This window comes from Zootoca vivipara, chromosome 4, assembly GCF_963506605.1.
Source record: "Zootoca vivipara chromosome 4, rZooViv1.1, whole genome shotgun sequence".
NCBI classification, from domain to species: domain Eukaryota; kingdom Metazoa; phylum Chordata; class Lepidosauria; order Squamata; family Lacertidae; genus Zootoca; species Zootoca vivipara.
The window spans coordinates 76,205,898-76,225,311 of record NC_083279.1 but is presented as its reverse complement, the minus strand read 5'-3'; the positions used below and the strand labels follow the sequence as shown (position 1 = coordinate 76,225,311).

Below are 19,414 nucleotides of genomic sequence, written 5' to 3'. Positions count from 1 at the left end.
GGCTCGCAAGCCATATTTGGTCCCTGAAAGGTTTTGTACTAAGTTCTAGGAGCATAACACTGTAAACACTGTAGGCACCTGAAGATGATATGGGTCCCCAATTGTCCATATACGTGGACTATTATTTGGATGTAGGCACCATTCCCATCTTCCATTCAAATGGTGGAGGAGCGCATATGTAGTGAGCACATTCGGAAGGTGTGAGCAGGGCTATTGGATATCAAGGACCTAGTTTGTCCTATTTGCTTCTTTTACTACTTAGACTTATCCTGATGTTTGGTGTTTCTGTCTCTAGCAACAACGTTAAGAAGCCTGGCCTAGAGGCTTTGGTCAGCCTCTGGACTGCAATGCCATTAAGCAGGATAACTAAGCAATTCTTTGTTCATTTTGAACCAGAATGTTGTCAGGAGGCAACTGTAGTTCTGACCTCCACGTGCGATCACTGATGATCCTCTCCACAATAGCTATACTCTTCTTCCACAGCCAAGGGGTAGTATCCTTCTGAATATCAGTTGCTGGAAATTGCAGGAGAGGAGAGTGCTGTTGTGCTCAGGTCCTGTTTGCGGGCTTCCCAGGGCATCTGGTTGGCACTGGGGGAACAGGATGCTAGCTTAGATAGGTCAAAGTCTTGATCTAGCAGGAGTTTGAGAATGGGGCAGGCGTTTGAGAATAAAAGGCAGTTTGGGGGTGGGGAGGAGGAAGATGCATTCAGTACTCCTTTGGGAAAGTGCTGGCCGGTGAGAAGGGGTGCTTGGCTGTTCTGATGTAAGGAGGGATGGGGCCATATTTAGAAAACCCGACTCCTTAAACCTATTTAGGCCTAGGGAGAAGTGTTTGATGGAGTTGCATTGTGGGGGGAATGGCAGAAAACAAAGAAAGGAATCCTAAAAATCCAGATGTGGATTTGTCATATCTGGATTTTTAGGATTCCTTTTTAAAATTCTTGATCCAGTATCAAGAGGATTTGTTGACTATTCTTCATGAAATGTTAGTCAGGGTGTGGGAGCTAATGGAACAAGTTCTTTTCAATGTGTAGGGCATCTAGCTTCTTCACCCCACAAATGGAAGGAGTTTCATTTCACAAAAGCATTCATGAGAAGGGACTCTTCCTTTCAGCAAGCAACCATGCTGAATACAGCCCATAATGTTCCTGAATAGCAGAGAATTTCCATCAATTAATGGAAGAGCAGCACAAGATCTTTTCACCCCATGAAAGGAGAAATCTGGAAGGCTTAATGAAAGAAAATGTCTAAAATGATGTTTTGCATAATCTCAATTATATGCTAGACCTTTCACGTTTACAGTAAAGACCATAATCTCATAAACCAAATATTCATATGCAGACAACCTTCCATTTAAATGAGCCAACTTGATGTACCTTGCATGAACACATTTGTTATAATAATTGTGAGCTAAACTCTAAAATCTTCACTCAGGCAAAATGACTGTTAGGCAAGATTTCAATCTCTTTTTACGCCATTTATGTGTCTGATTTAATAACCTGAATAATCTTTAATTTTGACCATTTTGTTTCCACCAGCCTACTTCATGATTTCTTTTATCTCTATAAGTAGGTGAAGGTTAATCATGGAAAAATAATATTAATTAACGGTAAACCTTGGAGATGATTTCTGATTACATCAATATAGAGTAGTACCCAAATCAAGAAGTGGCTAAGTGGCTTATGCTGTCGCTTGATGATTAAATGTCCATTTCTCAGAGACCAAATTGAAGTTGAGGAGAGGCAGAATTAAAAATACTTTTGCTTTTGTTTTTAAAGCAGTATTGGGAAGGTGCAATTGGAAGCAGAGAAGTGATGTGCTTGACCACTTCTCACACCTTCTATGTCTTGCTTCTTTTAAATTGCAGTACCAGGCAGACCCCCACCTCCCCCAGCCCATTTTATTTCTACCAAGTGCAGGTGGCGCTGTGGGTTAAACCACTGAGCCTAGGGCTTGCCGATCAGAAGGTCAGCGGTTCGAATCCCCGCGACGGAGTGAATTCCCGTTGCTCGGTCCCAGCTCCTGCCAACCTAGCAGTTCGAAAGCATGTCAAAGTACAAGTAGATATGTAAATAGGTACCGCTCTGGCGGGAAGGTAAACGGTGTTTCCGTGTGCTGCTCTGGTTCGCCAGAAGCAGCTTTATCATGCTGGCCACATGACCTGGAAGCTGTACGCTGGCTCTCCTCGGCCAATAATGCGAGATGAGCTCGCAACCCCAGAGTCGGTCACGACTGGGCCTAATGGTCAGGGGTCCCTTTACCTTTATCAGGCAGACCCCCACCTCCCCCGGCCCATTTTATTTCTACCAAGCATCCCTGGTTGCAAAGCAACCTCAGACACTTGTAACATGCCTACTGGTGGTAATCTCAGCATGATAGTGAATGATTATTTTTTTTCCGTACTTCAAGTTGAAGTTCCAATTCCAGAATAAAAATTAAAAAAACGAACTCTCATGTAATTCAGCCTTACTGTAGTGATACACAAAAACCTGCTCTGTGGTTAGCCAGCATAAAGATGGTGAAGCATGGTAAAACAAGGGCCAGTCCTACTTTTTAACCCATCCTACCAGCTACTGATTTAAGCAATAGACAGACATGGGACAACTCACGTGAAAATTCCTCTATCCAGGACCAGACCTACAATGAGGCAGAGGCAGCTGCCTCAGGTGGCAGCTGCGGAGAGGTAGGGAGTGGACAGAGCTAGGAGTCCCACATGGCCTTCCCAGCATCCCTTACACTAGCCTGCTGCCCTCAGTTACAGTGAAAGTCACTGCCTTTCACCATTATTGGAGTAAGATTCAACAGTCCAGTTGGCTTCTGTATGTGCCTTGGGGGAGGATGCCATATTGTTCTTCGCCTCAGGCAGCAAAATGTATTGAGCCAGCTCTGCTTCTTGCAATACCGTAATGTTCAGGTGCAGGATCAGGACAACATGGGGCATCTTTGTTGGTCCCAGGCACTCCACCTTCCCCATCTGTGACTGGAAGACCAAGGGAAAGTGTGTGTGCACTCCATACATTTAAAGGAAATAATAATAATAATAATAATAATAATAATAATAATAATAATAATACGACTTGCCTCTCACAGAGCTGCAATTCCAGTCACCCTTAACAGACTACAGTTCCCATGATTCTTTGGGGGGAATCATGTGCTTTAATTGGGCCTTGAATTTATGTGTATCTGCCCTTTGTCTCTTTACTAAGCTGGGGGGAAATGTTATTAGAAATCCTTAACAGCCTGGGAGCCTTCTGCTATTAACAGATCCCTACGCTCTGTGTTTACACTGTTTAGTTAACCTTTCCCCAATCTCTCAGACAATCAGGTCTGAATTCTAATGCAAAATATTCATGCTGGAACCTGATTATAACCCTGAGCTAAAATCCCAAGTGGCATCAGTCTATGGTATCTGAAAGTATTTGCCAGAAACATGTCAGGACTCCCGCACAGTACAAATCGCCCCATAAATTCTGCACTTACACAATATTAATGACTTCATCGTAAAAGCATGTGTTAAGGATCAAGCAAGTGGAAACACTCAGTAAATACACCGAATGTTTTACATTGTTACTGGTGGGTGTTCCTTCTGTCTCTTCAACAAGTGTCTCAGGATTAATGCAAGGGCAAGAAGTGTCAGGCAAATTATAACTCTGCAAGTTATTTACGGAACAGAAATCCACTCTCCAATTTCCATTCATGAAGTAATTCCATACCACGGAACTATCAGACCAAGCTGGCATAAGTGCAGATGTTATTGTTCCATGATATACAAGGTCCATATAAATGAGAGAAAATCATTTTCCAGTTGCATATATTCATTCAAATTGCCTGTTGTTTGTGAGCAATAAAGTAGCACAAAGCAGAAAATATGCTGCACTAGATGTTTTCCTTCTGACGGGTTTCTGAGGTCTACACATGCTCCAAAGCTCTTTCTCTGGCCATCATTTGCACACTTAACTTCACATGAACACCCAGAGAAGTCAAAGGGATTTGTCCCTGAAAATTTTTGTTCTGCTTGTACACCTGGTTGGCTGTAGTAGTGGGAAATGGAATGTGGCCTCATCTTACATTTTTAGGGAAAACAAATGTTCCTAAATGTATTTTCTTTCAAATAAGCATGATGGATAATTGATTTCAGTGGACTGCGCTGCTAACTTCAGTCCCTGACCCATTTTAGTCAGAAATATATCATCCATTTATTTCAATAGAATGCTTTCAGTCAGTGGAATTAAAGGGAACTCATTCCAAGCAAGCATGTATAGGATCGCGATAGACTATTACACATCCTCATGACATCAATCCTTTGAGCATTATCTTTGTACAATCCCCATAGAGGCTGTGCAGGCAAAACAGCTTGACAGACTGACCCACGGGTTTTTAACTAGCTGGTTCATCATCAAATATCCTTTGATATCCGTCAACTACAGGTACTTCATGATAAATTGAATAATTTGGTAATGTATTTAAAGTAAGTAAAATGCTGCATTACAATAAATGAGAAATCTGCTAATCCTGTTAGGGGCTAAAGGCAAGGAAAATATTCCTGCATAACTTCCATACACACACAAGTTAGATTTGCTCACCCCAAATGCTGACTCCATTTTGTCAACTTTGACTAATGCTCTGTCTGTGACTAATTGCATCTTGCCCTACTTTTAAATCTAATTTCATCTACTCTCTGAGCCATTTCCAAAGCTCTAACAAAAGAGAGGAATGTTAATGAAACACAATAGTCTACAAATGTATAAATCTGCAATCATGTGTATATCCCATTATTTTACTGATGTATTTTAGATTTTATCATCTCGGTACATTGCCATCTGTAATAAAACACATTATGGGGAGACGAAAGGGGTAGGGTTATACAGTACAAGGCTTTTATCTATGTTTTTTATGTTCTTTATTTCAGTACAAAGCAAAATAATCATATCTGAGCCCCCAGCATAGCCCCTAGCGGAATTTTCAAATGGCTGATACGAATTATGAGCTGTTCAGTTTACATCTAAGCTGAAATAGGTTTCCTTCCAAAAATTCTCAGAAGAGAGCTGCCGGACCTTAAAGACTAAGGGTGCAATCCAGCCCCTTGATCTGCTTGCTGGGTAGAGGCCATCCCATAGCAGTTCTGCCAGCCTCAGCCTTGGCTGGCACAAAGCCTTCCATTCCACCCATCCAATGTGCAGGTGGGTGGAAGTACAGCCGGTAGGCATTCCAGGAGTGGGAGGGGCAGGGGCTGAGCTACCCCAGGATCCACTAGATTCCAAGCCAGCCCCACAGCTTTCACTTGATGGCATCAGGCTCTATCCAGGCTGATTGCTATGCCAGCTGACATAGCCCGGTTCAGGCTTTCCTTCTCACTTTCCCCCCTGGACAGGATGAATGACAGCTATGCCACTCTGCCCAACCTTGCTGCTGTCTGGCCAGGGTTTAGATTACTCTGGCCAGCTGCCCACAACACTCTTTTGACCTTTTTGTTGTAAAAGAACTAGCACCCTCTAGAGATTCTAAAATAAAATAAAAATTATTTGTCAATTAAAATGTGATGATATCCTCCATAGGCTTTTAAGTTTAGATCCATCTGCACCATCCAGTATATAGCCTCTTAATTTCTCGTGTCATCTAGGTGGGGACAGGTTTCTGCCAAAGAAACTGGGGAGCTGGGTTTGAGAACGGATGCTGTTAGGAATGGCTGTGCTGGGACTCATAAGTCTAAGCAAATTTTAGACGGCTCTTTGTATGCACAGAGTATAACAACACAAGCAGAGCACTGCTGGATCAGACCAAAGACCCATCTAGCCCAGCATCTTGTTTTCACATCATGATTCCTAGCAAGTGGTATTCAGAAGCATACTGCCTCTGACACTGGAGATAGAACATAGCCAAATTGGCTAGTGCCATTGATAAGCTTATTCTCCATGGAGATGCCTAATACTCTTCTAAAGTCTCCAGGGTGGTGGCCATCACTGGGTCTTGTGGCAACGAGTTCCATGTGCTCCATCTGAAGAAGTGCTTTCCTTTGTCCTGACCTTCCAACATTCAGCTTCATTGCATGGCTCTGGGATTCTACTATTATGCAAGGGTGATCCCCGTTACCGCTTCCATGTTTGCACAATTCACACCGGTTTCTCCAGACTTCTGTTACTTGCTAAAAACAGGATTCTGAGGAAAACTTATTTTGTTTACTTAGGATGCAATATAATGGGTCATTTTTTTAAAAAAAATGACAAGAAGCCAGTGCGAAAGTTAATTTACAAAACACAAAGCCAAACAGCTGCTCTGATAACTCATTTTCTGCCCTGTTCAGGGGTGCACTTAATTTTGAGTGTTATTGGGTGTTTAACCAGGCCTACGTCAGTGTAACAGCACATTCTGCCAGCTGTTAGAAATGTTTGGCGATGGTGCAAGTCTGATCTGGCAAGTCAACATGGGCAGCTGACGAGGATGAAAAATGACAGTTATGTGAAAAAGAGAATGATATCCATATGGCACCAGTATTATGCTAATACTTTAGATCTGAGGCATTATTTGGTTAGGCTTAATTTGAATGCTCCACATTTACAGACAATTTAATTATTGTGTAATTTTATACCCAATTAAGTTTTGATCTTCCATATTGTACTAACTGTAGGCTTCCCATTCAGCAGGAATGGATATATGAACAAAGCTGGCTGAGCAATGAGCATAGGCTTGCGGCCTGTCATTGCTATCGGTAAACTATTCTGCATGCTTTATTTGCACATTTTACTGTGTGGTCTATGTTTTTACACTGTTGAAGCTCCAAAAGAACTCTTTCACAGATGCTAGGTTCTTAGCCCCTCTCTTTGAAGGAAGATTATACAATGGATTTGCTAATATACCTAAACACAGAACCATAGCAACTTGCCTCTTTGTGTCAATTACAGGTTGAATCCATGTGGTGTCCCTTCGCTTATTTGATCCAGCAGTACAGGGTTTAAGGACTCAGCTACATTAGTTTTTTATTTAAAGCAGGCATCCCCAAACTGCGGCCCTCCAGATGTTTTGGCCTACAACTCCCATGATCCCTAGCTAACAGGACCAGTGATCAGGGAAGATGGGAATTGTAGTCCAAAACATCTGGAGGGTTCAGGTTTGGGGGTGCCTGATTTAAAGTGTTTTAAATGTGTTATAACACTGTGACACCAGATGGCGCTGTAGCGTTCAATCCTTCGGCAACGTGATTTCCCATTATGAGCTTTACAACGTGTTTTCCTGAAACACTTTTTTGATGTGTCTAGATCCAGCCCAGGCCAATTTTCAGTGATTCCTATGCCCCACTCCTGCCATCCAACATCCTCCTAAATCCGGAGGACCTTTTGGAATTGTAGGATTGTGTTCTCATTCCCCTGACAAAAAGCCAAGGGTCTGACTCAGTGACTGTCTATGCACCAGAGCCCTTTTTCATCCAGAACTCACCGGAACTCAGTTCTGGCACCTCTCAGGTGGGCACCATTGCCATTCTAAGAGGATGAAGATGTTTAGTGTGAGTTCTGGCACCTCCCCCCCCCAAAATAGCACTGCTACACATTATACATTTCAAGCACGTTATGTCCCCCCAAAATCCCAGGAACTGTAGTTTGCTACTGGTGCTGTGAATTGTAGTTCTGTGAGGGGTAAACCACAGTTTCCAGGATGCTTTGGGAGAAGACAAGTGCTTTCAATGTCTGGTGCATAAGAAGCCACAATCTAGCAGCTTCTTGTGTTCCTATTATAACTGAAACAATCACAGAATTGCTTCTATGTTTATTCCTGCCTGTCCTTCACTCCTCTTCCTCTGTTTTAGAGACCTGCCCTCTTATACTATGCTATGTAAAGCACCCTGCACATTGATTCAACAACAACAACAACACAAACTAATACAATAGCAATGGAAGGACAATGTCAGAATTAAGCACCATCTTTAAAAAACCTCAAAGCAAATCTCAAAATCTCAAAGCAAAGTAAAAACTGCGCGTAAGACTAACTCTTTATAAAAAGGGTTTTGCCGTACTGTGGAAAGCTACAAGGTGGAAGCAAGGGCCAGGGGGAGCTTCCCTTTGACTCTGGACTCCAATCAAATGTACTGGGTCAATAGGACACACAACAGCGGCATCCTTTGATGACCTTAATGAGCAGACAGACTCTAATGGGAGGATGTATTCCAGGCTATCCAGGTCCCAAAACATAAATGGATTTAAAGGTCAGCCACAGTACTTTGAACTGGGCTCGGAAACGAATCAGCTGTTTTCAGCAAGGGAGTTGCATACTTCAGATAAGCAGTGCCAGTTAACAACTTGGCTGCAGCATTCTGGACCAATTAAAGTTCCCAGACATTTTTCAAAGGCACCCATACATACAACACATTCCAGAAATCTAGACATGATATAAGTAATTAGTGATGTTCCACCTCTGTATTTCGCTTCAGGCATTATTATCCTTAGATAGGGCAGGTAAAATCTAGTCAGTGTCCCTGGTTCTTAAGCTGAATTGGGCCACTGATGACATTTTTTTTTTATGTATTTCATGGCATAAAAGTTTAGGTGCAGCCTTCTTTCCTCGGGTGCATGGCTGTGCAAATGAACTCCCCTAAGAATTCTGGGGCGTTTCCTCCTTTCTGCCTCTCTCCCAAAGGGGTTCATCCCTAATATTCCATCGTGTAATAATCCTCCCTTATCTCTGCAGTACTGAAGGATGATATCACTGCTAAGAGTTCAGCTGTCTAGGCAGCCAGCACATTCCTTCCTGGTATGCTCCGGGATGAAAAGTCAATGTCAATGTCTGTGTGTGTACTGAGGTGGGGGAGGCATAGCCTTGGTTACAACACCTGTCAGCATGGCGATAGCATGATGCATTTTTCAATGTCCTAACCTGTAGAGGCAAGGAAGACCGAGAGCAGCCCAGGAGACGGATTGCCGCAGGGGTGTCAGGAGCTGCTGGGACGAGAAAGGAGCAGCTATGTCCACTCCAAACACATTGGGTAAGCTGCCAAATATTTTAAAAATCACTCCATCTGGCAGAAAGCCACAGTATTTTGGCTGTAGTGTGGGATGTTCTAAAGCCCTTTAGCTTTGACATCTCAGTTTGCTGCTGCCATTGTTGGCTTTCAGATGAACATGAGATGCTATATCTTCCCAGGGGTGGGGAAACTTCTTCAGCCCAATGCTGAAGGCTGAGCAACCTTCTGAGGGGAAGATGCCAGAGGCAAAAGCAAACAGAAATGCAAATGTGGGTTTTATTTATTTATTTATCACATTTAAAGACCACCTTAATCTTCCAAGAATCTTGAGGTGGTGTACATCAGTGCCGGGTTACCAAAAAGGCAGAGTAGGCACTGGCCTAAGGTCTCCACGCCTTTTAGAGGCCCCACAACAATGGATTGTGTAATAAAATTGGTTTATTAAAATGGTTGGTTGGTAACATGAAAACCGTATTAGGAGAAAATTTGTGAGGGCCCCCCTCCCCATGATTTTGATGGTTAGAACCCTCCACAGGGTTTAATTCTGTATACATGGTTTCATCCTCACAACAATCCTGTGAGGTAGGTTAGGCTAAGAGATGGTGACTGGCTCAAGGTCATCCAGTGAGCTTTGTGGTTGGGTGGGGATTCAAACCCTGGTCTCCTAGGTCCTAGCCCAACACTCTAACCATTACGCCACAATGGCTCATTTCCAAGTAGGCCAATTTATTCACACTTACGGTACATACCGCTCTCTTGTCTCCATCCAGGAAAGCCAGAAGCTTGATCAGAGTTCAAGAGCACACTCCAGCCAGACAAAAACCCTTAAGGGTGTGAAGCAAGGCTGGTGAGGGGTATGGGTGTGTATCCTGGGGGAGAGTCCTGAGAGGCCTACATTTAACCCTGTTGGTCTGAGGTTCCCTACCCCAGCTAAGCATGATGCTAGAGGGACACACCTGGACCTTTCCTACTGTCCTGCTGCCCTTCCTTGTAGCATGTCATAGAAATGAAATGATAGTGGTTCCTCAAGCAGACATTTCCACCTCAGCTTCGCAAAGGGCAGATATAGAACCTTCAGATGTTATGGAACTCTGAGGCAAGGGAGGGGAGACAAGGAGCCATGTCTCTTGGGAGAGGGGTGGAAATGTAGAAAGTTGAGGTGTGAATTCTGGAACGGCTGAATTCCCTAACCCTAAACTATCAGGGCTTTCCCTTTTAGTCACAGCTGCACTTTACACAAGTGCATATGCTAATAGAATGACACTTGGAGATTGAAGGGGAGGATGGACAAACAAGATGTGAGGACAAGCAGCAGCCTGGAGCCCAGGACGAAGTAGAAAAAGCTGGTGTGTCCTACTTTCTGGCTACAAGTCAAGGAAGGGCCCATTGGAATGCAAAGCATGGACTTCAGAAGTAGTGGGGAAAAGCTAGGAGTGGAACACATTAGAGTGGGAAGGGCAGTGGCAGAGCAGCTACTTTCTATGCAGAAAGTCCCAGGTTCTCTGCCAGCTTCAGGTAGGTGTAAGAAGAATGGCTGCCAATCTGTGTGGGCAATATAGAGCTAGATGGGCCAGTGATTCGACTTAGTATATAGTGACTCCCTATGTTCCTATAAGTGAAGTGGGGTCACTTTTCTTCCTGTAGATAGGAGAGAACCTTCACACTGGATTCTCTCAGATTTCCAACATATGCTGGACCATTCTGGAGGACCTGTTTATTGATGTATTTTCACAAAGTTTGCATGGAGGTTATAGGGTGTCCACTGCTCATTGAGCATGCATTCCTATTTGTTATACAAAGGTTATACAATGTTGCATCAAATGATGTTTAGCTCACACTCTCCAGTGAATATCCTGTCACTTTCCTTACGGCAAAAAGCTGCTTTGGGTGGTGTGTGTGTGTGTGTGTGTGTGTGTGTGTGTGTGTGGAGATTTTTTGTGCAGCACTGCAAGACAACCAAATTCACTTAATTGCACATACTAAATTTGCCAGTATATGATTGAATCTTACCCAGAAATGGGTGAGTGAAAGCAGCCACTATGTTACAGGAAAGGTCAGGCAAATAAATGCTCAGTAATTTTCCCATTCAATGGTTGATATCACTTCACAATGTCCATAGACTATAGCTGTTTGCACTCTTCCACTGACTCTCCACCCAGTGGACTTCCACTGCTGGTTTGGGAGGTGGTATACACACAATGTTAGCCACAATCCACAATCCATATCTATCCTGTTTTTTCTTATGAAATAATACATTTTGATGGGCTTTCCCCCAAACCGGCTTCACTCCAAATTGAGAAAAACAACACAGCTGCTAATTTAAGTGGTTACAACAATAGATTCCAGGTAATTATGACTGGATTAAAATTCCAAATGTAACCATCATACTAATCAATTTGTGTACTGCTTTTGTATTCAGGAAGACCATCTTCTTGATCAGATTGGAAGACAAAGATTGCTCTGCTCTTTCTTTGCTGCAGTATGCATCAGCATGTTTCAGCTTGCTCTTTCAATCCAATTATCAATTAGAACAACTGGCGAGCAGTGTGAATGCTGTGCTAATGGCTGCAATGTTATTTATAAACAGTTAAAGGCAGAGAAGTGCCATTTGAATTCCAGTGTGAGCTATATGCAGACGCAGAGGTCCCTAATGCACAATTTGTGGGCTGCAAAATAGAGGCCATTATTCTTAGGCTGCTGTTTGATTTGTCATGACAGAAGGAAATAGTATTCTGCCAAGCGTTCTCCACGACTGGTTAATTTAAATGGCATCTTAAATCCTACAGAGATGCAAGAGGATTTGATATTATTCTCTTTTACATGTGTTTAGTGGCAGCAGGTATGCTTGGCATTGCACAGGGTGTTCAATTTCTTTAGTTCGCTGTGACCGTCCTGCAATCCAGGCTGGCGCAAAGAGAAAGGATTTTTTTACTGATTTAATGGAGATTGCTTTTATATCCCAGCCTTCCTCCAGATCAGAGCACAGGACATCTTGCAACAGCAATGTGCAATACAAAACAAAATTGTGCATTCATTGTAAAAATTGCAGCACTTGAGTCTCTACTGTAACTAGCATCATCATCATGGCAAATAAATATGTGTTCACCTATCATCCATGGATAGCTAATGTGGAAGATTTCCATTTCATTTCGCTGCGAGTTCCATAAACAGGGCACTACCACTAAGAATGCTCTGTCTTTGCCCATCACACTAACCAGTGAAACCATGAGCAACAACTCTCCAGAAGATCTTAAGGCTCTGGGTGGCAGGTATTAGGAAAGGTGTCATCTTGGCTCCAGATAGTTTAGGATACAGAGAGGTCCCAAACGGTCAATACAGTCAGTGGACACAAGTTGTAGTCCAATGACATCTGGAGGGCCATAGATTCCCCACCCCTGCTATAACCCAGGGGCAACCCAGTCGGATGGGTGGGGTACAAGTAATAACTTAACAACAACAATTATTCATTATTTGCATTTCTCCTCCCCCCCCCCTTTTCTTGCTAGTGTTGTTTTTGATGAATTCTGACTAAATGGATTCCTATAAGTTATGTGAACATAGCCTGTTCTTCAAACAATTAACCTTTTTCAGTAATTCAAAGAATATGTGTGGTTCAGGATACAAACTGGCACCCTCAGCATTTCTCTCTCTACTCCCAGCATTCCTGCGTTGAGCAAGAAGGTCTGAAGGGAGATTCCTCACACATTTGGAAGGATGTGCAGAGAATTTTCCTCCCAACCGGGAAGTCAATGCAGGCTTCTAGCATCTTCAGCTGAAGTGTGAATAATTTGGCCTTCAAGCATGAAGACACCAAGAAAAAGAGTTTCACACAACTTACAAAGAACAGGGTGAAGGGAAAACATTCATTACAGACAGCATAAACATAGGTTTTTAATATTGCATATGAGAAAATTAACAGCATAAATATTCATATAAGCACTCATATATCTAACTTAACTAATCACATATTCTTCCCCTATTTATCACCCCCATTTCTTTCCTCTGTAGTCTTTCTTGTGTCAGTTTCTACATTTAAGCCCCTCATGGCAGAGATCTGTGCCCTCATAATTTGTAAAGTAGTTCCATGTGCATAAAAAGGTAAAGGGCCCCCTGATTGTTAACTGCAGTCGTGGACGACTCTGGGGTTGTGGCGCTCATCTCGCTTTACTGTCCGAGGGAGCCGGCGTTTGTCCGCAGACAGCTTCTGGGTCATGTGGGCAGCGTGACTAAGCCGCTTCTGCCGAACCAGAGCAGTGCACGGAAACGCCGTTTACCTTCCCGCTGGAGCGATACCTATTTATCTACTTGCACTTTGACGTGCTTTCGAACTGCTAGGTGGGCAGGAGCTGGGACCAAGCAACAGGATCTCACCCCGTCGCCGGGATTCGAACCGCCAGCCTTCTGATCAGCAAGCCCTAGGCTCTGTGGTTTAGACCACAGTGCCACCCGCCACCCCACTCCATGTGGATAGATGGCATTATTAACACAGTAAAAATGGTTGGAAGGGCAACAGCAGAGCTCATTCAGTTTGTAACTCCTGGGTTTATCTTGCTGTCGGTAGGCCTGTGTACACACACACACACACACACACACACACACACACTCTGCATCCAGTGCTCTCCCGCTTCTAGTTGGGGAAATGGTGTACACACAACATCAGCTACAATCAGGGCAGGGTGAGGCCACTGCCTCTGGAGGCGGAAGCCTCCAAGGCAGCACCCCTGTAGGCACCCTGCTTGCCGTGGAAGCAGCAGAGAAGCAGCGCCAGGATCTCACTTGAAACCCGTGCCAGTGCTGATACCACATCTCTGTCGCTGGTGGTGGCAGTGAAGCAGCAGGAGGCAGCAACTGTGGCAGCAGGGCGGTATTTCCTGTTTCGCCTCAGGAGGCAAAACAGGACTTGCCAACCCTGGCCACCATCCATACGTATCCTGTCTCTATCTTGCCACTTCTTATGAAACGACTGTGTTTTGATGTGTCTTGCCCCAAACCAGCTTCAATCCAAGTTGAGAAAAAGAATGAACCTGGTTGCATTTTAAGCCAGAGATGTGTACACAGCCTAAGTCAGTGATGGCGAACCTATGACACGCGTGTCAGATGTGACACTGCTGACACGTGCCCCATCAGCCCATTCACGCGGTTGTTGTTGTTTCCCCTCCCCCTTTTGTTCTCCCGCTCCTCCTACGGCTTGTCTCCGCTCTTACAGCTTGTCTCCACTGTTACAACCTGAATCCTTTCTTGTTGTTGTTGTTGCTGGTAGCCAGAGATTGGTTTTTTAACCCTTTCTGTGCTGTTTTTTCTGGCGCTTTGGCGGACGATGATTGGGTGTAACAGCGTTCATTTTTAACCCGCTCTGTGCTGGGTTTTTTTGGTGCTTTGGCAGACTATGTCGGTGCTGCGTGTTAGTTCCAGCAAAGATATTATTCATCATTTATTTATTTCCCCCCCAAAAGCGCAGCAGCTTTGGGGTATCCCCCCCCCAAAAGCAAAGCAACTTTTGCACCACCCCAAAAAAAACCTCCAAAACTTTGGTCAGCAGCTCACCCCAAAAAGCTCAACTCTGGGCACTTTGTGATAAATGAGGGGTTTTTGGTTTGGTTTGGTTAAATAATTAGTTTTCGGTTTATTAAATACAGTTATATATTACAATTATACATTTTTTAAATTTAAACTATTAATATCACGGAATTATGGTTTTTTTCTCGAAGTGACACACCACCTGAGTTATGCTCGTTTTTTTGGCGAATTTTGACACACCAAGCTCAAAAGGTTGCCCATCACTGGCCTAAGTCAACAACCAAGGGGTGGTGATAGAGGAGGAGGTGTTGAATAGCAACCATGGAAGGTGGTATGATCTCATACCCTCCAACATTTCTCTGATGAAAATAGGTACATCTCATTCCATAATGATCATTTTACTATTTATACCCCACACATCTTACTGGGTTGCCCCAGTCACTCTGGGCAGCTTCCCAGATAATAAAACTTTAAACACTTGAAAAAAACCTCCCCTATATAGGATTGCCTTCAGACAGCTCGGGGGTAGGATAACTCCCTACCCTCCAACAAAAATAGGGACATACTAAGGAAAAGTGGGACATTCTGGGATCAAATCAGAAACTGGGACGGTTTCTCTAAAGCAGGGACATCCCTGGAAAATAGAGACACTTGGAGAGTCTGTGATCTTTACTGAGGTAACATGTCCACTGGCATCCCCAAACTGCAGCCCTCCAGATGTTTTGGCCTACAACTCCCATGATCCCTAGCTAAGAGGACCAGTGGTCAGGGATGATGGGAATTGTAGTCCAAAACATCTGGAGGGCCGAAGTTTGGGGATGCCTGATGTACTCTGATACTCTCTCTAGCTGTGAGGGAATTTTGTTGTGGAAGTTGAATCTAGCCCTGCTCTCAACAAGCCCTGTCAAAAAGGCAAAAGCCTCTCTTGTTGATTTCTGCTCCGGTTGTATACTGTTTTGTTCAGTTTGTTCAGTAAACTTTCACCTGGATTTTCTCTCTAGACTACGCAGGGCCGGCCCTACGGCCAGGCTAGGTGGCGCAGGACGCCAGGGTGCCCGCCCGCCACAGAGCTGCGCCTGCCCACCCGCCGCGGAGCTGCGCCCCTGGCAGCCGCGCTGTGTGCTGCGCCTGACCGCCAGCCCGACTGCGCAGCTCCACCCCGCCCGCCGCACTGGGAAGCGGGGCAGGGCGGGGGCGCCGGAGGGATCAGTCGCACCACAGTGCCAGGGCACCAAATATACTTAAGACGGCCCTGAGACTACATGTGTTTTATTCACATGTCTCCGCTAACAATCCTGTTGGCATCCGTCTGTCTTGAGAGATGATGCAGTGCGCCTCAGGAGTGAAGTCAAACAGCTGGAGAATCACAGTGCCTGCTGCCTCCCATGTTGTTGTTTTGCTGTGATAGCAGCACTGATTTCCCCCAAAAAACGGGAGAGTTGACAGCTATGCTCTAATACCCCATCTCTTACTAGCAATAGTTAACAATGATGATGATGATGATGATGATGATGATGAATGGATGTTTCTCACAGTGAAAACTGCCAAACGTGCATCCTATATCATCATCATCATCATCATCATCATCATCATCATCATTGTTAAATTGCTCAATCTTCACCCTGAGATCTCAGGGAGGGTTACAGCACTTTAAAATACAACATTAAAAGGAGAAGGCCGTGTGTGTGTGTGTGTGTGTGTGGTGTGTGTGTGTGTGTGTGTGTGTGTGTGTGTGTGGTGTGTGCACGCACATTAGCATTTCTTGTGCAAGTGGGCAATGAAGGTACAAACTACTATCTGTGAAGGCTAATCCTGTGGATTTGCTTATACAAAAACAGGAACTACTTCAGACTTTTCATGAACCAAAAGATAGGAGTGAGGGTGTGTGTGTGGAGGGGAAAGATGATGAGTCATTTTTCAATGTTTTCAACAACATGGACAATTCTTCCTGCAATGCAACAAGGTATTGGTTCATTTTTGTATCCTTATTAATACAGGATCCATTATGAAATGTGATGAGCCATAATGTTTCAAGCTGATTTATAGAATTACTATTACCTTGCTTCCCAATACCAGATAGCAAACCCACCTACCTACCTACCTACCTACACACACACACACACATCTTCACCATTCTCAAGGTCATATTAAAACAGAGATTGCTCTAAATTCATATATTGATACAACACCCCACCCCACCCCAAATTGTCATCATGACAAACACAAGATGTTGACATTCATTTGCCAGAAAACCTCTTTGGGATTCTTCTTCAGCCTGGCTACCTCTTTACAGAAACCTATTTTAAAGTGACACAGATGAACCGAGACCATTTCAGTGTAGACCAACTGCATTTGTTCAAGGGGCAAGAATGGAGGGCGGAGAGTGAATACACTCCCTTATCCATGAACACAACGATTATTTACCACAGATGAGATGACAGAGCTAACAAAGATGGTTTTCGCAGGCAATTTAGTTTCCATCCATTTGGTAGGCACACATCTTTCAAACAGCAAAAAGTTTCCTATTAAGCTCTGAGGAAACAGGAAAACTTCATACCTGACAAGCGACACCTTCAGGATCCTTCTTTAAAACACAACAATCTTGTCAGAAGTTTTGTTTCTTTGCAGCCAGATGGCCCCTGCTGCAGACACTCCTCTGCAGACACTCCTATTCTGGATGCTGGCTTGGCAGGGACAAGGAGCCAGCCCCTTCCTGCAGATTGCACCAACGAAGAGAAAACCAGGGAGGCACATGTCACTATCAGCACATGCCCTTTGTGACTCAATTAACCTTGACATTTGTGTTCTGAAAAACATGCAATGTGGGAAGCCCTACGCACTATATTGCCCAGTCAAGCAATGGATAACAAAAAACAGTCAAGAGATAGCAATATAGGACTTTCAAAAAAAGATGTCCTTTCAAACAACCTAGTATGTTTCCAGACTAGAGCTTATCGTGGAATTGGTGCAACTCAAGCATGGAAGTTTTTTTATACTGTCCACATGATATCATTGCCATCAAAATCCCATTCTGTATTTTTGTTACACTTAACCTGGATTTTCCTATACTGCAGGAAAATCCCCTACTGTGCCATTATTCTTCTTTTTTCTTCATTCCATTCTTTTAACAGATTTCACGGGGGCAGAGTCACCTTGGCGGCGCTGCTTCAATGGCTGTGGCTCCTCCTCTTCCTGCAGCCTGGGGGTCTTTAATTAAAGATTTCCCCTGACCCGCTTCCGGTTATCATAGGAGGATAAATTTGCACATGTATAATGATACATTTCTCCATAGGTAGCGTCGTAATTTGTAACTCTGAACTCCTGTCTGTTTCTCTGTTATGGGTGCTAACGTGGAGTAACCTCTGATAATGGAACCAGTACAATGCAGAGCGGTTATCAGGTTCCTGTACTTGAAAGGGCGCACACCACAGGAGATGTTTGATGAGATGAAAGGGACATATGGGAATGATGCCCCTTAGTATGACATAGTTAAACACTGGCATCATTAGTTCAAGTGTGGTCAGACTTCAGTGGAATAGCTCCCATTCCTGGGCGACCATTGATGAAGACACCATCTGTCAAGTGGAAGTTGCTAATCTGGAGGATTGCCGCATAACCGTTTTCCAGCTAGCTGCAGATGTTAAGATCAGTGTGGGCTCTGTAGAAAAAAGCATCCATGACCATTTGCACATGGGAAAGGTGTCCGCCCCGTGGGTTCCCCGGCTTCTGATGATGTCTTTCCAGAAGCTCACGGGATCTTTTGGCCATGCATCACGTAAACCATGATGACTTCTTTGCCAGACTAATTACTCAGGACAAAACAGGGATCCATCATTATGACTCTGAGTCCAAACAATGGAAGAACTCTACCTCACCACCCCCAAAGTAGGCACATATCCAACTGTCAGTGGGCAAGGTCATGCTCATGGTCTTTTGGGACCAGCGCGGAGTAGTGATGATGGATTTCCTGGCAAAGGGTACCACAATTACCGGGACATACTACTCTTCACTGCTGCAGAAATTGCGGAAGGCCATCAAAATGGAGAGGCGTGGTATGCTGACCAAAGGTGTCCGCCTCCTGTAGGATAACACATGGTTCGTGGTCCTGTGGCTATGAAATCCTTCCTGACCCCCCCTTATATTCTCCCAACCTCACACCATCGGACTTCCACCTCTTTCCAACCATGAAGTTATTTTTGAAGGGCAAGCTTTTTCCAGACAATAAAATGTTGATTTCTGAGGTCAAGTCGTGGCTTCTGACACAACCTGCCGACTTCTACAGACGAGGTCTCCACAGCTGCATAAAGCAATGGGAGAAGTGTTTGGCTCTTGCTGGTACCTGTAGCTATGTAGAGAAGGACTAATAACTGTGCCCAGTTTTGTTTGTCTCAGACTCAGTCCATGAGAAGTATGTCAGGGGAAATCTTTAATGAATGCCCATTGTACATGGGGCTTCCTTCTGAGTAGACATGTCCAGGATTTTGTTGTTCATGTTTCAGAAAAATAGCCTGCCTCTTCACACTGTTCTAGCTTTTACGTATTCTGACAGGCTCCTGGCACCAGGCAGACAAAAGTGATTAGCTGTCTCAACAGATTAAAATGTAAATTCTATCAAGGAAAACAACATACCAAAAATAAAATGCTTCTGTATAATCTGAGTGATTAAATGTTACTTGTTTCAAAACTAATGTTTCTGTCACTTTCAATTACAGCTTTTGGAGGCTTTATTCCACATCATTTAATCTCTGTGAACTACTTCCTTGCTTCATTTTCTTATATAAACCTGTATACTTAGCACAAAATAAAGGACTCACAACTACATAAAAAAAACTTCATTTCTCATTTAGAACAGATTTGTAACCAGATCTGTAAGTCAGCATCCCACAAGGCCTATAAGAGATGATAAAAGGAAGAAAGGAACACTATCAAATACAGCCATACTCAG

The 19,414-nt window shown here is 43.9% G+C and overlaps 1 protein-coding gene across 1 annotated transcript in view; it reads right to left on the bottom strand.

The window, feature by feature from the left end:
• LOC132592036 (uncharacterized) overlaps nucleotides 1–17,189 on the bottom strand; it is a 60,818-nt gene extending 43,629 nt beyond the window's left edge. The window contains exon 1 of the mRNA XM_060274000.1: nucleotides 17,027–17,189. The gene's annotated coding sequence lies outside the window, so the exon portion shown is untranslated. The remainder of the gene's footprint in view (nucleotides 1–17,026) is intronic.
• Nucleotides 17,190–19,414: the final 2,225 nt, after the last annotated feature.